General features: G+C 41.7%; 1 protein-coding gene across 2 annotated transcripts in view; it reads right to left on the reverse strand.

Moving 5' to 3' along the window:
• The window catches only part of pik3cb (phosphatidylinositol-4,5-bisphosphate 3-kinase, catalytic subunit beta), a 95,640-nt gene extending 92,295 nt beyond the window's left edge, over window positions 1-3,345 (reverse strand). For both annotated transcript variants that reach the window (XM_060905953.1, XM_060905952.1), the window contains exon 1: window positions 3,041-3,345. The gene's annotated coding sequence lies outside the window, so the exon portion shown is untranslated. The remainder of the gene's footprint in view (window positions 1-3,040) is intronic.
• Window positions 3,346-15,223: the final 11,878 nt, after the last annotated feature.

Genomic DNA, 15,223 nt, shown 5'->3' on the forward strand with positions numbered 1-15,223 from the left:
AGTTCCATGACTATTTGGATATCAATAAATTAATTGTTATTTTAGCTGTCTACCACAGCATACTGCAGTTGAAATTAAATAATAAATGAGCTAAAAAAAGTTAGACTTTTTGATTTAATGAGGGTATTTACATCCAAATCAGGTGAATGGTGTAGGTAAAGGTGGCCATGGAACAGTTGAGCAGCCAATTGTCCAATTACTTTTGGTCTCTTAAAAATAAAGTGTTGTAATTCCTACAACAGGGCGGCACGGTGGTGTAGTGGTTAGCGCTGTCGCCTCACAGCAAGAAGGTCCTGGGTTCGAGCCCCGTGGCCGGCGAGGGCCTTTCTGTGCGGAGTTTGCATGTTCTCCCCGTGTCTGCGTGGGTTTCCTCCGGGTGCTCCGGTTTCCCCCACAGTCCAAAGACATGCAGGTTAGGTTAACTGGTGACTCTAAATTGACCGTAGGTGTGAATGTGAGTGTGAATGGTTGTCTGTGTCTATGTGTCAGCCCTGTGATGACCTGGCGACTTGTCCAGGGTGTACCCCGCCTTTCGCCCGTAGTCAGCTGGGATAGGCTCCAGCTTGCCTGCGACCCTGTAGAAGGATAAAGCGGCTAGAGATAATGAGATGAGATGAATTCCTACAACATTTGTATTGGGATGTAAATACTTCAAGTTAAAGCTGAAAGTCAGCACTTTCAATAATTTTCATTATTAGCTCATCCAGCCAACAGCTTATGCCATCATGTGGTGTCCGTCATCATCCACATTTGATGAAAATCGCTTCTTTTCTCTCAATTCTTCACCGATTTTTTATTCTTTTTGGCAGGAAGGTAGGTCTGTCTGGGATACATATGGCTTCTACCCAAATTTGCATAACTGCACTTAATAACAAAGATATGGAGTCATGTCTGTGAAGATTCTCAATCATCCAGGTCATAGTAAACTGTGGGTGGTAGAAAAGGGCAACTGGACTTGCTTGAAGATTCTTGAAAACGTTTCACCTCTCGTCCAAAAGGCTTCCTCAGAACTGAGGAAGCCTTTTGGACGAGAGGTGAAACGTTTTCAAGAATCTTCAAGCAAGTCCAGTTGCCCTTTTCTACCACCCACAAAGATATGGAGTAATTACGCCTTAACAAGCAGTTTCCACACAAATCTCTTCTTCTCCCTCAATTCTTCACTGATTTTGATTCTTTCTGGCATGAAGGTAGGGCTACCTAGAGTGCATCTAATTTCTACCCAGATTTGCTTAATTATAATTATTAATGAAGTTATGGACTAATTAAGTCTTAAGGAGCAGTTCAACAAAAATCGCTTCTTCTCAGTTTTGGATTCCTTTTTGGCAAATATTTGAGCTGGACTGGTTGAAAGTAGAACTGCGCAAGGTGGTAGATCGTTCCTTCTGGACTAGATGGGGCCAGAGTGAGCTACAGTACGCCGTTGCTGATGGTCTCGTTTATTTAATTTCAACTCCAATATACTGTACCAGACAGCTATGACTATGCACTATTAATTTATTTTTCAGGGTAGAAAATATTCCCCAGCAAAAAGGAAATGTGCAGTGCTTTAATAACTTAACAAGCAGGCACAGTAAATTATTCAACAACAACAAAGCTGTACTTGAGTACCAAAGCATCAGAAGGAAGAGTTATAAAAGCACATTAAATATGGGTTGTTTTACAATCAGGGTACAAAGTTTGTGTCACAGGGGTCCAAAATTCAAATTGATTCAAACTGGTTCTTGTACCAGTTTTTAAGTGAAGGACAAGTTAAAGAACAGATTTCAGGTAATTTTTTGACATATGCGTATGGTAGTTTTGTGTAATCTGTTATAAGATGGGAAAAACAAATGAAGTGATTCTCGGAGAGGACTTTTTTTTTTGACAATTCAGAATCCACTACTTCCATAGTGCTTTTAAATATAAGGCTGTAAGCTTTGTGTTAGTTGTCTCTAATGTTTATGTCCCAATATCTTGACCACATTTTAGGATGAAAATAATTATTTTAGATATGTTATTTTATATTGAAAAATTAGCTGTCTTGGAGAGGACATTTTTTTTGACACAATTACATACTCATTTGATATCAAAATAGTCTGAAAACTTACTGGCATTCAACATTAAAACTTAACTATGTTTCCAATGATATGGAACCAAATATTTGTTTTATGGTATAAAGAATGATTTAAGTGCATACCTTTTGGAGCTACCTGTGGTCAAAAAAGCACTTTTTCTAAATGACACGAGTAATTTTGCTATATGACATATATTGCCATACATTCACCAAAAATAACGTCATCACCAATTTTTTTTTTTTTTTGCATGGTAAATAGAGCTATCACAGGGCTACAATAAACAACTAAGTTTATTTAGTCAAGCCTTTTGATAATAAAGTGTTAAATGTGAGTTTTAGCTTGCGTACCCTGATTGTAAAACAACCCAAATCCTAGTCACACATGAGGAGCTCAGTGTTGACACTGTTCCAGTCATATGTCCTTCCTTGAATCACTGACATCATGTGTAGTTCCGAAAAACGGAGCCTTCTTAAAGCCACGGCTTTAAATTTTAGAATTTGCATACTGCATTCCAGCGTCATAGCAAAGTTTATTATTGGTAAACACCACAGCAACTTAATAAAAGTTTAAAATGTTTACTGTTGATTGGTTCGAAGCATCCCGATGGACATTACTCTCCAGACCAGTGAAATCGGATTTTAGAGAAAGCAAAATATAAACAACCACTGAGTTGTCAGCTTTGGAGACTACAATCACAAAGTTACATTCGTGGTATTAAATGAAGAGCGAAAAATGCATCACTTTTTCCGTCCACCGTAACAAGAACCTATAGGAACTGTGGAATTTCGCAAGACTGGCGATTATTAAAGTTGTAACAACTCACACAAACAAACAAGAAGAAACTGCAGCAAATGGTAGGAAGAGAAAAAACAAAAACAAACCGCCAGCCAAACTCCGCACACTAATCAACAAAACGTCAACCCAAAACTAATCACACTATTTCATCGGCATTTTCAGCACCGAGTGAGAAGCAGGCAGGCGTTTACCTTCTGGTGTCGATACGTAATGTCGGAAGCGTGAATCCACTTCTAAGCGACACCGAAACAGTTTGTGCGTCGAATAGACTCCAAAGATCTCCGCGGACAAAAGGCCTGTCAGCCTCACAGCTGACTCTGATGTCTCTCCGTCCGAAAAAGTTCTACCATTATTACACAGTCGAAATACTTCCTGGTTTTTCAGTAGGAAAATAACTCGATCTCCATTTTTCTTTCGTTTCAGCACTCGAACCAAGGCCCTCCCTTCGCACTTTCATAACACAGCGACACAGCTCACGCATAACTACTGCAGTGATTTCAACCGGAAACGCAAAGTTCTGAGACGCCCCTGAAATTAGAGCCACGTCCCTGTCCGGCCTCCGAGAGTTTGAGGCGTGTCCCAGGAAGTTCATGAATGACTCCGCAGCATCACGGCAGGAGTATATAAACTGGTTGCTCCACGACCCTCCAGACTTCTGCTAAAGAAAACCTAACTTGTGTGATCGTCCTAAAGACTGCACAGCTTCTAACGCGCCTCTTTCCTTTCTAATCATATCATATCAAGCAGACGGGTATGGAATCAGTTTTGTGCCAAAATGTTCATACAATACTTTTGAAATATCAAACAAAAACGACAAATCAAAATACAAAAAAAAAAGTCAATTTTTTTAGACTGGCAAACAAATTATTCGTGTAATCGTGCAAAATATCAGTCTATTACTCTTCAGAAACCTTTTATTTTTGTTCCGCGTCTTTCTCAGTTTTGTTTGACGTAATTTATTTTGGTTGCGATTCCAGCTTTCTAGTTTGCGCTCCCTGACTTTTTGCTTGCAGTTTTGGCACAAACTTCACGTGTGGGTGGGCTGTCCAGGAATGCATTCCCATTGGCTAACTTGTGTTTGACTGACAGCGATTCCCCGGAGGCTGTTGCGGCCATTTCCTCCTCGGATTCTGGCGGACTGTTTGACGAGTGACCGATCCATTGACGGTAAACAAGGATCGAGTGGACTTCAGTGGCGACTATGATATTGAATTAATTCAACAAAGTGTAAGTACGGGACAAATGTGTTGTATGTGTTGCAGTAGTGCACATTATGCAGGCGTGTTTAACGTTAGCGAGACAGCTATTATATTGGGTAGTGGAGCGAAGTCTAACATTTGACTTGCCACGAAACACCTGCATAATGTCCACTACTGCAACACATTTGTCCCGCACTTACACTTTGTTGAATTAATTCAATATCATAGTCGCCACTGAAGTCCACTCGATCCTTGTTTACCGTCAATGGATCGGTCACTCGTCAAACAGTCCGCCAGAATCCGAGGAGGAAATGGCCGCAGCAGCCTCCGGGGAATCGCTGTCAGTCAAACACAAGTTAGCCAATGGGAATGCATTCCTGGACAGCCCACCCACACGTGAAGTTTGTGCCAAAACTGCAAGCAAAAAGTCAGGGAGCGCAAACGAGAAAGCTGGAATCGCAACCAAAATAAATTACGTCAAACAAAAACTGAGAAAGACGCGGAACAAAAATAAAAGGTTTCTGAAGAGTAATAGACTGATATTTTGCACGATTACATGAATAATTTGTTTGCCAGTCTAAAAAAATGACTTTTTTTTTGTATTTTGATTTGTCGTTTTTGTTTGATATTTCAAAAGTATTGTATGAACATTTTGGCACAAAATTGATTCCATAGACGGGGGCCCCTTTAAAATTATGCAGCCCCCCCAAGTTACGACGGGAGTCCTTTGACTATTTACAAGGAAGAAAAGGAGAGAGTAGTGTAAATAAACAGCCCTCTCTCTGTGCCCTTATTAAATCCCGCTGCATCCCTTTGTACTGTAGCTTGCTAGCACTCATTCGCACCAAAACCGATGCAAATTAGCCTGGCTCTGACGTCACCGATTTCCTCCGCTTTCCGGGATTTTCCTTATTTAGTTTATGCAAAACCCATCACTTTTAGTAGACAAGCTGATTTATGAATATTCCGTAGACTAATTAACCCGTTGCTCTGGCGGCACGGTGGTGTAGTGGTTACCACAGTCACCTCACATTAAGGTTATGCGTTCGAACCCGGCGAGGGACAGTGGAGTTTGCATGTTCTCCCTGTGTCTGCGTGGGTTTCCTCTGGGTGCTCCGGTTTCCCCCACAATCCAAAGACATGCGGTTAGGTTAATGCAGGGTGGTCTTGGGCTGAGGTGCCCTTGAGCAAGGTTGGCTGCCCACTGCTCTGTGTGTGTGTGTTCGCTGCTTCAGATGGGTTAAATGCAGAGGATGAAGTGTGCATGTGACAAATAAAGGTTTCTTCTTAACTGTCTAGACATATCTGGTCTCCTTGCAGGCGTGCGAGAACACATTTTAGGTCAGGGGTGCTACATATTAAGTAGCCTAGTTAATGGGGGTCATGGGTTTTTATATATATATATATATATATATATATATATATATATATGTGTGTGTGTGTGTATATATATGTACGTATGTGTGTGTATATGTGTGTCTCATCTCATTATCTCTAGCCTCTTTATCTTGTTCTACAGGGTCGCAGGCAAGCTGGAGCCTATCCCAGCTGACTACGGGCGAAAGGCGGGGTACACCCTGGACAAGTCGCCAGGTCATCACAGGGCTGACACATAGACACAGAAACCATTCACACTCACATTCACACCTACAGTCAATTTAGAGTCACCAGTTAACCTAACCTGCATGTCTTTGGACTGTGGGGGAAACCGGAGCACCCGGAGGAAGCCCACGCGGACACGGGGAGAACATGCAAACTCCGCACAGAAAGGCCCTCACCGGCCACGGGGCTCGAACCCGGACCTTCTTGCTGTGAGGCGACAGCGCTAACCACTATATGTGTGTATGTATATATATATATATAAATAATATGCCGTTATAATGCACTTTAAGATTGATACCTTGACATCGCTGCAGCGCGGTACAATCTACATGTAACGCATGTAAGCAGAACCAACCTGTGATTTTGGCCGATATGTCTGAAGACTCCAAAGAAGCTCCATTCCTGAGGCACATTAACTGAATATTTTCCATCATTAACAGATTGTTTTAACTACATGGTGATGGAAAGATATAAAGACTAACTATTATTTTAACATATCCTGAAGCATTGGTGCCGGAACCAGTTTTAAAGTGATGTAAGAATAAGCGGGGGTTCGGGGGGTTCTCCCCCGAGAACATTTTTAATGTTGTAGAGCAGGGGTCGGCAACCTTTTTGCCATGTAGTGCCAATTAGAAATTTTCTTGTTAGTTAGTGTGCCATTCAAATAGGTGTTGTTAACTATGTGTAATTAGACACCACACATTTTAGACGGATATGGATATTTAATGCATTGAGCAAATGTAAAACACCCTTGCACTTGTTTTATGCCATTAACCTCACACACAAGGTTTAAGAACACACACACACCACACACACACACATTGGATAACAACATTGCAAGCAGCTTATACAAATTCACAAAATAATATCCAAAATCTTTCAGTAGGTAACAGGCCCAAGTTATTCACAATAAAGACGTAGCAGCCTAATGGAAATGGAACTGATGAATAATAAAACTACAGAAAAAAAATTAAATAATGAGTGTCAGAGAACATTGACAAGTAGCCTACATAAAGTGGCTTAACAATAAACTGCAAATTTGAAGTAGCCTTGTTACAAAATAAATGTTTTGCCTATCAGTCAATGTGATCCCTGGCCCTGCTTCCCCTTACTTAGCTCCGAGATGTGGGGATGGTAATTGGCCACTTTGAGTTGGAGAATGGCCCATTGTCAGATGACTTCGGGAGGGGCAAAGTACAATCTTCAAGTGCGAAAATCTGTTCACACAGATATGTTGATCTGAACACTGACAATAAAGCCAGTGCGATATTGCGAAGACAGTTGAACTTTTCGGGTAAAGATGCCCAGCAGGATTCATTGGCTTTAAACAGCAGAGGTCCTCTCTCACAGTCACATCACAATATCTTGCCATCACTGCCAAACGTGCCACATCATTCACATCTACGCTTTCGTCAAGCGCAATGCTAAATACTGCTGCATCTTTTATGCCAGTTGTTTGCTGCACCCTTACGTTTTCTGCCATTTCACCAGTTTGTCGCTCAACAGTTCTGGCTGATATGGGCATGTCTTTTATTCTTGATTTTATTGTCTCTTTATTTGGCAGCCCCTCAAAAAGACTATCCGAGCTGGAGAGAAAGGCCTCCTTAATGTATTTACCGTCTGTGAATGGCTTTCCATGTTTAGCTATGCAGTGAGAAATTATATAGGTAGCTTCAGTGGCATTGTTTTTTGCTGAGGTAAAGACTTTTAAAATGTGGGCTTGCTTCCCATATCTGCACACTGCACGTGAGATTGATTCGTCCCTATCTGCCTGATCTTTGAAAGTCTTTTCATGCTTTGCCTCGAAATGACGTTTAACACTGGATGTTCGACACACAACACTTTCAAAACACAACGTGCGCACAGCACGGTCCCTCTGAGAAACGAACCCATATTCTTTGATCCACAAGGAGAGGAAAGCCCGAACTGTTGGCTTCTTTGTCATCTTAGCGCAACTGCTGCATCAAGTGGGCCCATCTCGTGAGAAATATGGGGAGGGGACAGTGTTGCCAGATTGGGTGGTTTTAAGTGCATTTTGGCGAGTTTTGAACATATTTTGGGCTGGAAACAGTCAGCAGTATCTGGCAAAACTGGGAAGGGGGGCACTATATTGTTGTGTAGTCATGCTAAAAGAGCAGGCTCGCCATGCAACAGCCAATGACAGTTCAAGATGACGTTTGAACATTTTTAATGTGTTGAATAATTAGGTTTGTGTATCATCGTCAGTGTGCCACTGGAAATTCCTCGGCGTGCCAGTTGTGGCACACGTGCCTAGGGTTGCCGACCCCTGCTGTAAAAGCTAGATAGCGGGTTTTGTGCAATTTTAGACAGAAAGAGAACGGTCTTACTATGCTACCAGAAAACATGTTCTCATATCAGTTAGGCTGTGAAAACCATGCAGGCGAAATTAGTAATGATTTAAAATGTTTCATCCCTGCTCAGTAGGGGTGCACAGCACCCTCAGTACTCCAGTAGAGGGCACTGCAGCGCCCTCAGCACCCCACTTCCCGTGCCCTTGTCTCCTTGGGTACTTGCACCAAAGTGGGGATCCTGTGACAGCAAGGCTATGACAGTGTCGCTACATTTGTATCTGACTGATAACTCGTGTCCCATCTGGATGGCTAGACAGCGTTCATGAGGCGAACAAGCAGTTTTGGGTGCCCCAAAACTTGATGCTGCTGTAGATCTACATGAATTCGCTTGCTGCCCTGACCACTCACTGAAAATCAGTACAAAGAGGAGTTTCAGACAAATATCCATTGCAAACTTTTTGGGCTCGACAAAGACACCCAAGTTGCTTGATAACGAGGTAAGTTTTCAGTATAAATTTTTTTAACATCCCAAGTCAAATTTCACAAACATATTGCGAGAACGTCTTTCAATGACGAGAGAATGCGCTACTTTGGTTCCTTCAATTAAGCAAGGTACATTTGAACGTTGTATGTGTATTTACTCACATGTAAACACAGTAGAAAGTACCAAACTTATGGTAAGAGGGTGTTATCCTCTCAACGATATTAAGTAGATATAATTATGTTATAGTATAATTGCTTCTGTTTCATATAGAAAAAACTACATGGACGAAATGTACTGTAATAGAGACATTAAACTTAGCTTTACTCCACCAAAATTTGCCTCTCAAAATGCAGGAAATAGCATTTTAGAGGGTTAAAAATTCCAAAATTTCCCGGGGCGGCATGCCCCCAGACCCCCCTACATTTGGCGCGCCAAAGGCGCGCGACACGTCACCCCCCCCCCAGCCAAAACTTCCTGCTGCCTCTGTCATATCATATTTTGTGTATCATCATACATGAAGCTTCAAATATAAAGAAAACCCCAAAATTATTGACACTTGTCAAGGGAATGGAAAAAATGTACTGATCTTCATCACACTGCAAAATCAGATAAGGTCACTGAGCTCAAAAATTTTATTGAAACTGATTACGTAAAAATTTTTGAGGTAAGTAACTTAAATTTTTTAAAGTAAGATTTCTTAAAAATTACACTATACAGTGGTGCTTGAAAGTTTGTGAACCCTTTAGAATTTTCTATATTTCTGCATAAATATGACCTAAAACATCATCAGATTTTCACACAAGTCCTAAAAGTAGATAAAGAGAACCCAGTTAAACAAATGAGACAAAAATATTATACTTGGTCATTTATTTATTGAGGAAAATGATCCAATATTACATATCTGTGAGTGGCAAAAGTATGTGAACCTCTAGGATTAGCAGTTAATTTGAAGGTGAAATTAGAGTCAGGTGTTTTCCATCAATGGGATGACAATCAGGTGTGAGTGGGCACCCTGTTTTATTTAAAGAACAGGGATCTATCAAAGTCTGTTCTTCACAACACATGTTTGTGGAAGTGTATCATGGCATGAACAAAGGAGATTTCTGAGAACCTCAGAAAAAGCGTTGTTGATGCTCATCAGGCTGGTAAAGGTTACAAAACCATCTCTAAAGAGTTTGGACTCCACCAATCCACAGTCAGACAGATTGTGTACAAATGGAGGAGATTCAAGACCATTGTTACCCTCCCTAGGAGTGGTTGACCAACAAAGATCACTCCAAGAGCAAGGCGTGTAATAGTCGGCGAGGTCACAAAGGACCCCAGGGTAACTTCTAAGCAACTGAAGGCCTCTCTCACATTGGCTAATGTTAATATTTGTGAGTCCACCATCAGGAGAACACTGAACAACAATGGTGTGCATGGCAGGGTTGCAAGGAGAAAGCCAGTGCTCTCCAAAAAGAACATTGCTGCTCGTCTGCAGTTTGCTAAAGATCACGTGGACAAGCCAGAAGGCTATTGGAAAAATTTTGTGGACGGATGAGAACAAAATAGAACTTTTTGGTTTAAATGAGAAGCGTTATGTTTGGAGAAAGGAAAACACTGCATTCCAGCATAAGAACCTTATCCCATCTGTGAAACATAGTGGTGGTAGTGTCATGGTTTGGGCCTGTTTTGCTGCATCTGGGCCAGGACGGCTTGCCATCATTGATGGAACAATGAATTCTGAATTATACCAGCGAATTCTAAAGGAAAATGTCAGGACATCTGTCCATGACCTGAATCTCAAGAGAAGGTGGGTCATGCAGCAAGACAACGACCCTAAGCACACAAGTCGCTCTCCTAAAGAATGGTTAAAGAAGAATAAAGTTAATGTTTTGGAATGGCCAAGTCAAAGTCCTGACCTTAATCCAAACGAAATGTTGTGGAAGGACCTGAAGCGAGCAGTTCATGTGAGGAAACCCACCAACATCCCAGAGTTGAAGCTGTTCTGTACGGAGGAATGGGCTAAAATTCCTCCAAGCCGGTGTGCAGGACTGATCAACAGTTACTGCAAACGTTTAGTTGCAGTTATTGCTGCACAAGGGGGTCAGACCAGCTACTGAAAGCAAAGGTTCACATACTTTTGCCACTCACAGATATGTAATATTGGATCATTTTCCTCAATAAATAAATGACCAAGTATAATATTTTTGTCTCATTTGTTTAACTGGGTTCTCTTTATCTACTTTTAGGACTTGTGTGAAAATCTGATGATGTTTTAGGTCATATTTATGCAGAAATATAGAAAATTCTAAAGGGTTCACAAACTTTCAAGCACCACTGTAGTTACACTTAATTGTAATTTTTAAGAAATCTTACCTTAAAAAATTTAAGTTACTTACCTCAAAAATTTTTACATAATCGGTTTCAATAAAATTTTTGAGCTCAGTGACCTTATCGGGTTTTGCAGTGCAGGGTCACGGCTGACCTGCAGCATGTGCCTGGGAACACTGGAAGACACAAGAATAGGCAGGATATACCTTTAATGGAATGCCAATCCAACATAAGGCACCATGTAAACAGTCCCATATGCGGCTCCATTGACCATTTATGGAGCCAGACCGAGCTGACCCACAACTATACCCTCAACACCCCAGGCCATTGGAAGGCATGAAGGGTAAGGCACTGTAAACCCAGCATCAGCGAGCAGGTGATGACAAAAACAAAAGAATAGTTGAGAAGCTTCCAGAGGCTGTGATTACTGCAATGAGCAAGAACTCTTCACTGCAGGGAGTAGTGAATACCTGAGCTTGAAACTAATTGTGGCAGGCTGTTCTATAGTAATAAAGGTAATAAGAGCCACCTTTGCTCAGTGCCTGAGGCTAAAGCCACTGTGCTATGGCTTCTGCCATTTTGATTGTGTTCTACAGAATATGTTTGAGTATAAGTACTTGTCTGTTATGTAAACTGTGGATTTCTACGGAAGTGTATTGTTGCCACACCAGAAAAAAAGAAAAAAAAATCAGTATTATGTAATAACGCGAAACGTTTATTATAACAATATATTTGTCACGTTATAACAATGTATTTTCACATTATTACATAAAACGTTTCACATTATAACGTCATAACTTTAAAGGTCCCATGGCATGAAATTTTCACTTTCTGAGGTTTTTTAACGTTAAAATGAGTTCCTCTGACCTTCTTAAGTCACCCCAGTGGCTAGAAATTTCATAATGTGTAAACCAAACTATGCCCAACATTTGAGAATGGCGCGTCAAAACGGCACGTTGATAAGCTCTTCCCTTTACTACGTCAGCAAGGGAGATGATCCCCAGGCCCCCCCTCTGGATTCCCACCCACTGTATGGATTGCCCCGCCCAGTTGTAGTGAGGAGACCATAGAGGACACAACAACATGGCATCACCTAAGCGAGCGAAACATGGAAATTGCGCTGTACATGGATGTGACAACACAGAAAAGAGTCTGTTTTTACTGCCGACGGGAGAGCCCCTGAAGACGCAGTGGCTTAATTTTATTTACTTCAATAATACGCCGTTGAGTCTACCTAAGACGGTGTATGTTTGTCGGAAGCATTTTCCTGAGGAATGTTTCCACAACTTGGGACAGTACAGGGCAGGTTTTGCACATCAACTGTCACTGAAGCCTGGGTCCGTACCAAGCATCCCTGCCGCATCAGCAACAAACACCGAACAAGTAAGTGTATAACTGGTTGTTTTGCCGTGTTTTAAAATCGGTGCGTTAGCCTAGCAATGGCTACATTAGCTGTGCAGCTAACCGCTTCCTGCAGTTAGCCAGGTAATCTGCGCTACAAAACTAAAGAGCATGCAGCATGCTCTGTTAAACTGAGTTTAGTCTGGAAATTGACTGTAACTTATGAGCTTATGTTTGACTATTGCTCCGCAATGCACGTCTTCTGTTGGATAAGCGATATGTTGCTGTAGTTGCTGCTTCTATCCTCTTTGGTTATGGAGTGCGTGTTCAAGCCTAGGGTATTATATGTTCGTAAACTACCACTCCGAACACTCTCACTCTCTGTTCTCTGTGTCACGTTGAGTTTACGAAAGGAGTCCGAGGGAGAACGGGGTTTTGTCTTAGCAGCGTGGCTACAGGCGCTGATAGCAGTGAGTATGTGTGTGCGCAGCTTGGTCAAGCCCCTCCCCCTCCCCCCATGGCCCGCCCCCACCCTCTACCCTTCCCTGCCTCCTGCTTCTCATTAGCAAAACGACACACTGGGAAAAGCGCTGAAATGGGGCTTTCTCCCAGGAGGCTATATTTACGTGCCGAGGGTTCATTTCGAGAAAGGCTGCGGATATAACATCCGGAAGCCTCCATGAGCCCGTTTAAAGTATCAACAAACCACCATGCCATGGGACCTTTAAACTCATGTTTGAATCTATGGTTTGAATAAATGAGGTGTGCAGAGAATAAACTGGGTAATATGGAGAATAAACTGGGTAATATGACTCATTTACATGATTTAATCAAGTTCTATTTCATACTTGGGTTGAACTGCAGTAAAGCTGGAAATATATTCACAGATTCAAATTTCCCAGATCAATAATTCTTAAGCGAAACGTTGTTAAAACTCAATAGAAGCTTCTTTCCTACTGTACCAAGGTAGACAACAAGCTACAACTCAATTTTAATCAAAACTAGTCGTTTTAGGGACCATTTAAAAAGTGCAAGACCAAAATGAGATACGACAGAAGTATTCAATCACTTCACTTTTATTCACTGTAGTGTCATCATAATCACTGCACACATCAACAATCTCCTGTTAGTGATTTTGGTGACAGCATAGTATATAACACAGTAAAGTTATTCAATATTTTTCCAAATAAAAATTCCCCAAAATTATGCAAAAGCACATTTTCCCAAAATTACTGTTGTTGTAAAACCACCAGGAGACAAAGACAATGGACATCATACTGCTGCAAGTGAAAGGGTGACCATGAAAAATCTCTTTAGAGTACAGCAACTTCCACCACATTTTCCTTGCTTCACTTATTTCTGCGTTGAAAAACCAATTCTGATCAAAAATTAAATCGCCGCTACAACTCCTTCTTTGACGTTTTAAGACAACTCAGGAGCGGCGCGCATTACCACCACCATCTGAGCTGGAGGGGCCGTTTTGAACAAAGTCTCTCTCTGCATTTACAGCATTCAATAGACAAGTCTATCAAGACGAGAGCAATCCACTGCTGCCACATAAAGCGGCAGGGTATGTGAATGTGCAAAGTTGCAGGAGTAGATACACAAATCAAGTATGGAGTATGTGTCACTGTCGAGCAAGGAAACCCAACGTAGTGATAATCATCAAAAGAGAGGTCTGAATATTCCTCCTGCTACTATGACAACTATTATTACCAATGATAATCATAGTTGTGGGGTGGCACAGTGGTTAGCACTGTCGCCTCACAGCAAGAAGGTCCTGGGTTTGAGCCCAGTAGCTGGCCTTTCTGTGTGGAGTTTGCATGTTGTCCGCGTGGGTTTCCTCCGGGTGCTCTGGTTTTCCCCCAAAGACATGCAGGTTAGGCTAATTGGTGGCTCTAAATTGACCGTGGATGTGAGTGTGAATGGTTGTTTGTCTCTGTCAGTACGCTTACATGCACATCCAAATCGAGCTGCTGTCGGTAATCGAGCAAAGGGTCCCAGCAGGGGTGCCAGAGAAATCCAATCCTACATGCACACAAGGAAATCGAGCTATTGTGTGAGGTACATTGTGCACCTGAGCCACAGGTGGCGCTACACGCCCCATCGTGTTGGTACACTTCCGGTTGTCGTCATGAAGAAGAGCTATTCAAGAGTGTAAACAAAGTTATCAGTTCCATGTTCTCCATTGCGCGTTTTTCTCCCGTCCATGAATTTTAATATATTCAACTCCTTAAGCTGAATGAGCATGAACTCTGTCTCCTCATTGCTCCAGAAGTGCACGTTTCTGCTCGCCATTTTCTCTTCTTTGTTTGTTCCTCCTGACCTCTTCTGCTGCTCGCTACTACTGTTGTCATGCCGACCGAGGCTGTCGTGTTTCCCGCTTGTGGTCTCGTCACTCGTCACTTCCGGAAGGGGCAGTGCTGAAGTAAGTAGCTCGACTACGTAGCTCGATAGGGTATACATGCACTAAGTAGCTCGGCAAAAATCGCATAATCTAGGTCGTGTAGCTCGATTACAAGAAATCAAGTTTGGTTCAATTTCAGCCTAGCTAAGGTGTTTCAATGGCATTTAGAACTTCGATTTCAGTCGAGCAACGGCAGAAATTCGATTTTCTCTATGTGCATGTAAACACACTGTGTGTCAGCCCTACAATAACCTAGTGACTTGTACCCTGCCTCTGACCCATAGTCAGCTGGGATAGGCTCCAGCTTTCCTGTGACCCTGTAGAACAGGATAAGCAGCTACAGATGATGGATGGATGAATCGTAGTAATAACAGCAAGTAAATCTGCTACAAGAGGATCTTACCTTGGAACACGTATAGTGATGTACAGTCTTGAAGGAATAACTTTATCCCAAATATGTTACTTTAAAAATTAAATAGAGAAAGGAAAAAATGAGAGGACTGCATGGCTGAAGAAATGTATGAATGAAGAAAGACGTAAACAAAGGCAACATGAATACTATGAAGATAATTTTGTGAAAATGAAAGAATTTTCTGTTCAGTTGACTGATTTATTGATGATTTTGCGAGACGTGCCTCTCCATAATGTGTTTGCAGGGTAACAATTTGGTGAAAGTTGAAAGAGTTTTTGCATTTAAAAAGAGTTTGAAGTGAAAA

The sequence above is a fragment of the Neoarius graeffei genome, chromosome 23, assembly GCF_027579695.1.
Source record: "Neoarius graeffei isolate fNeoGra1 chromosome 23, fNeoGra1.pri, whole genome shotgun sequence".
In the NCBI taxonomy this organism is placed as follows: domain Eukaryota; kingdom Metazoa; phylum Chordata; class Actinopteri; order Siluriformes; family Ariidae; genus Neoarius; species Neoarius graeffei.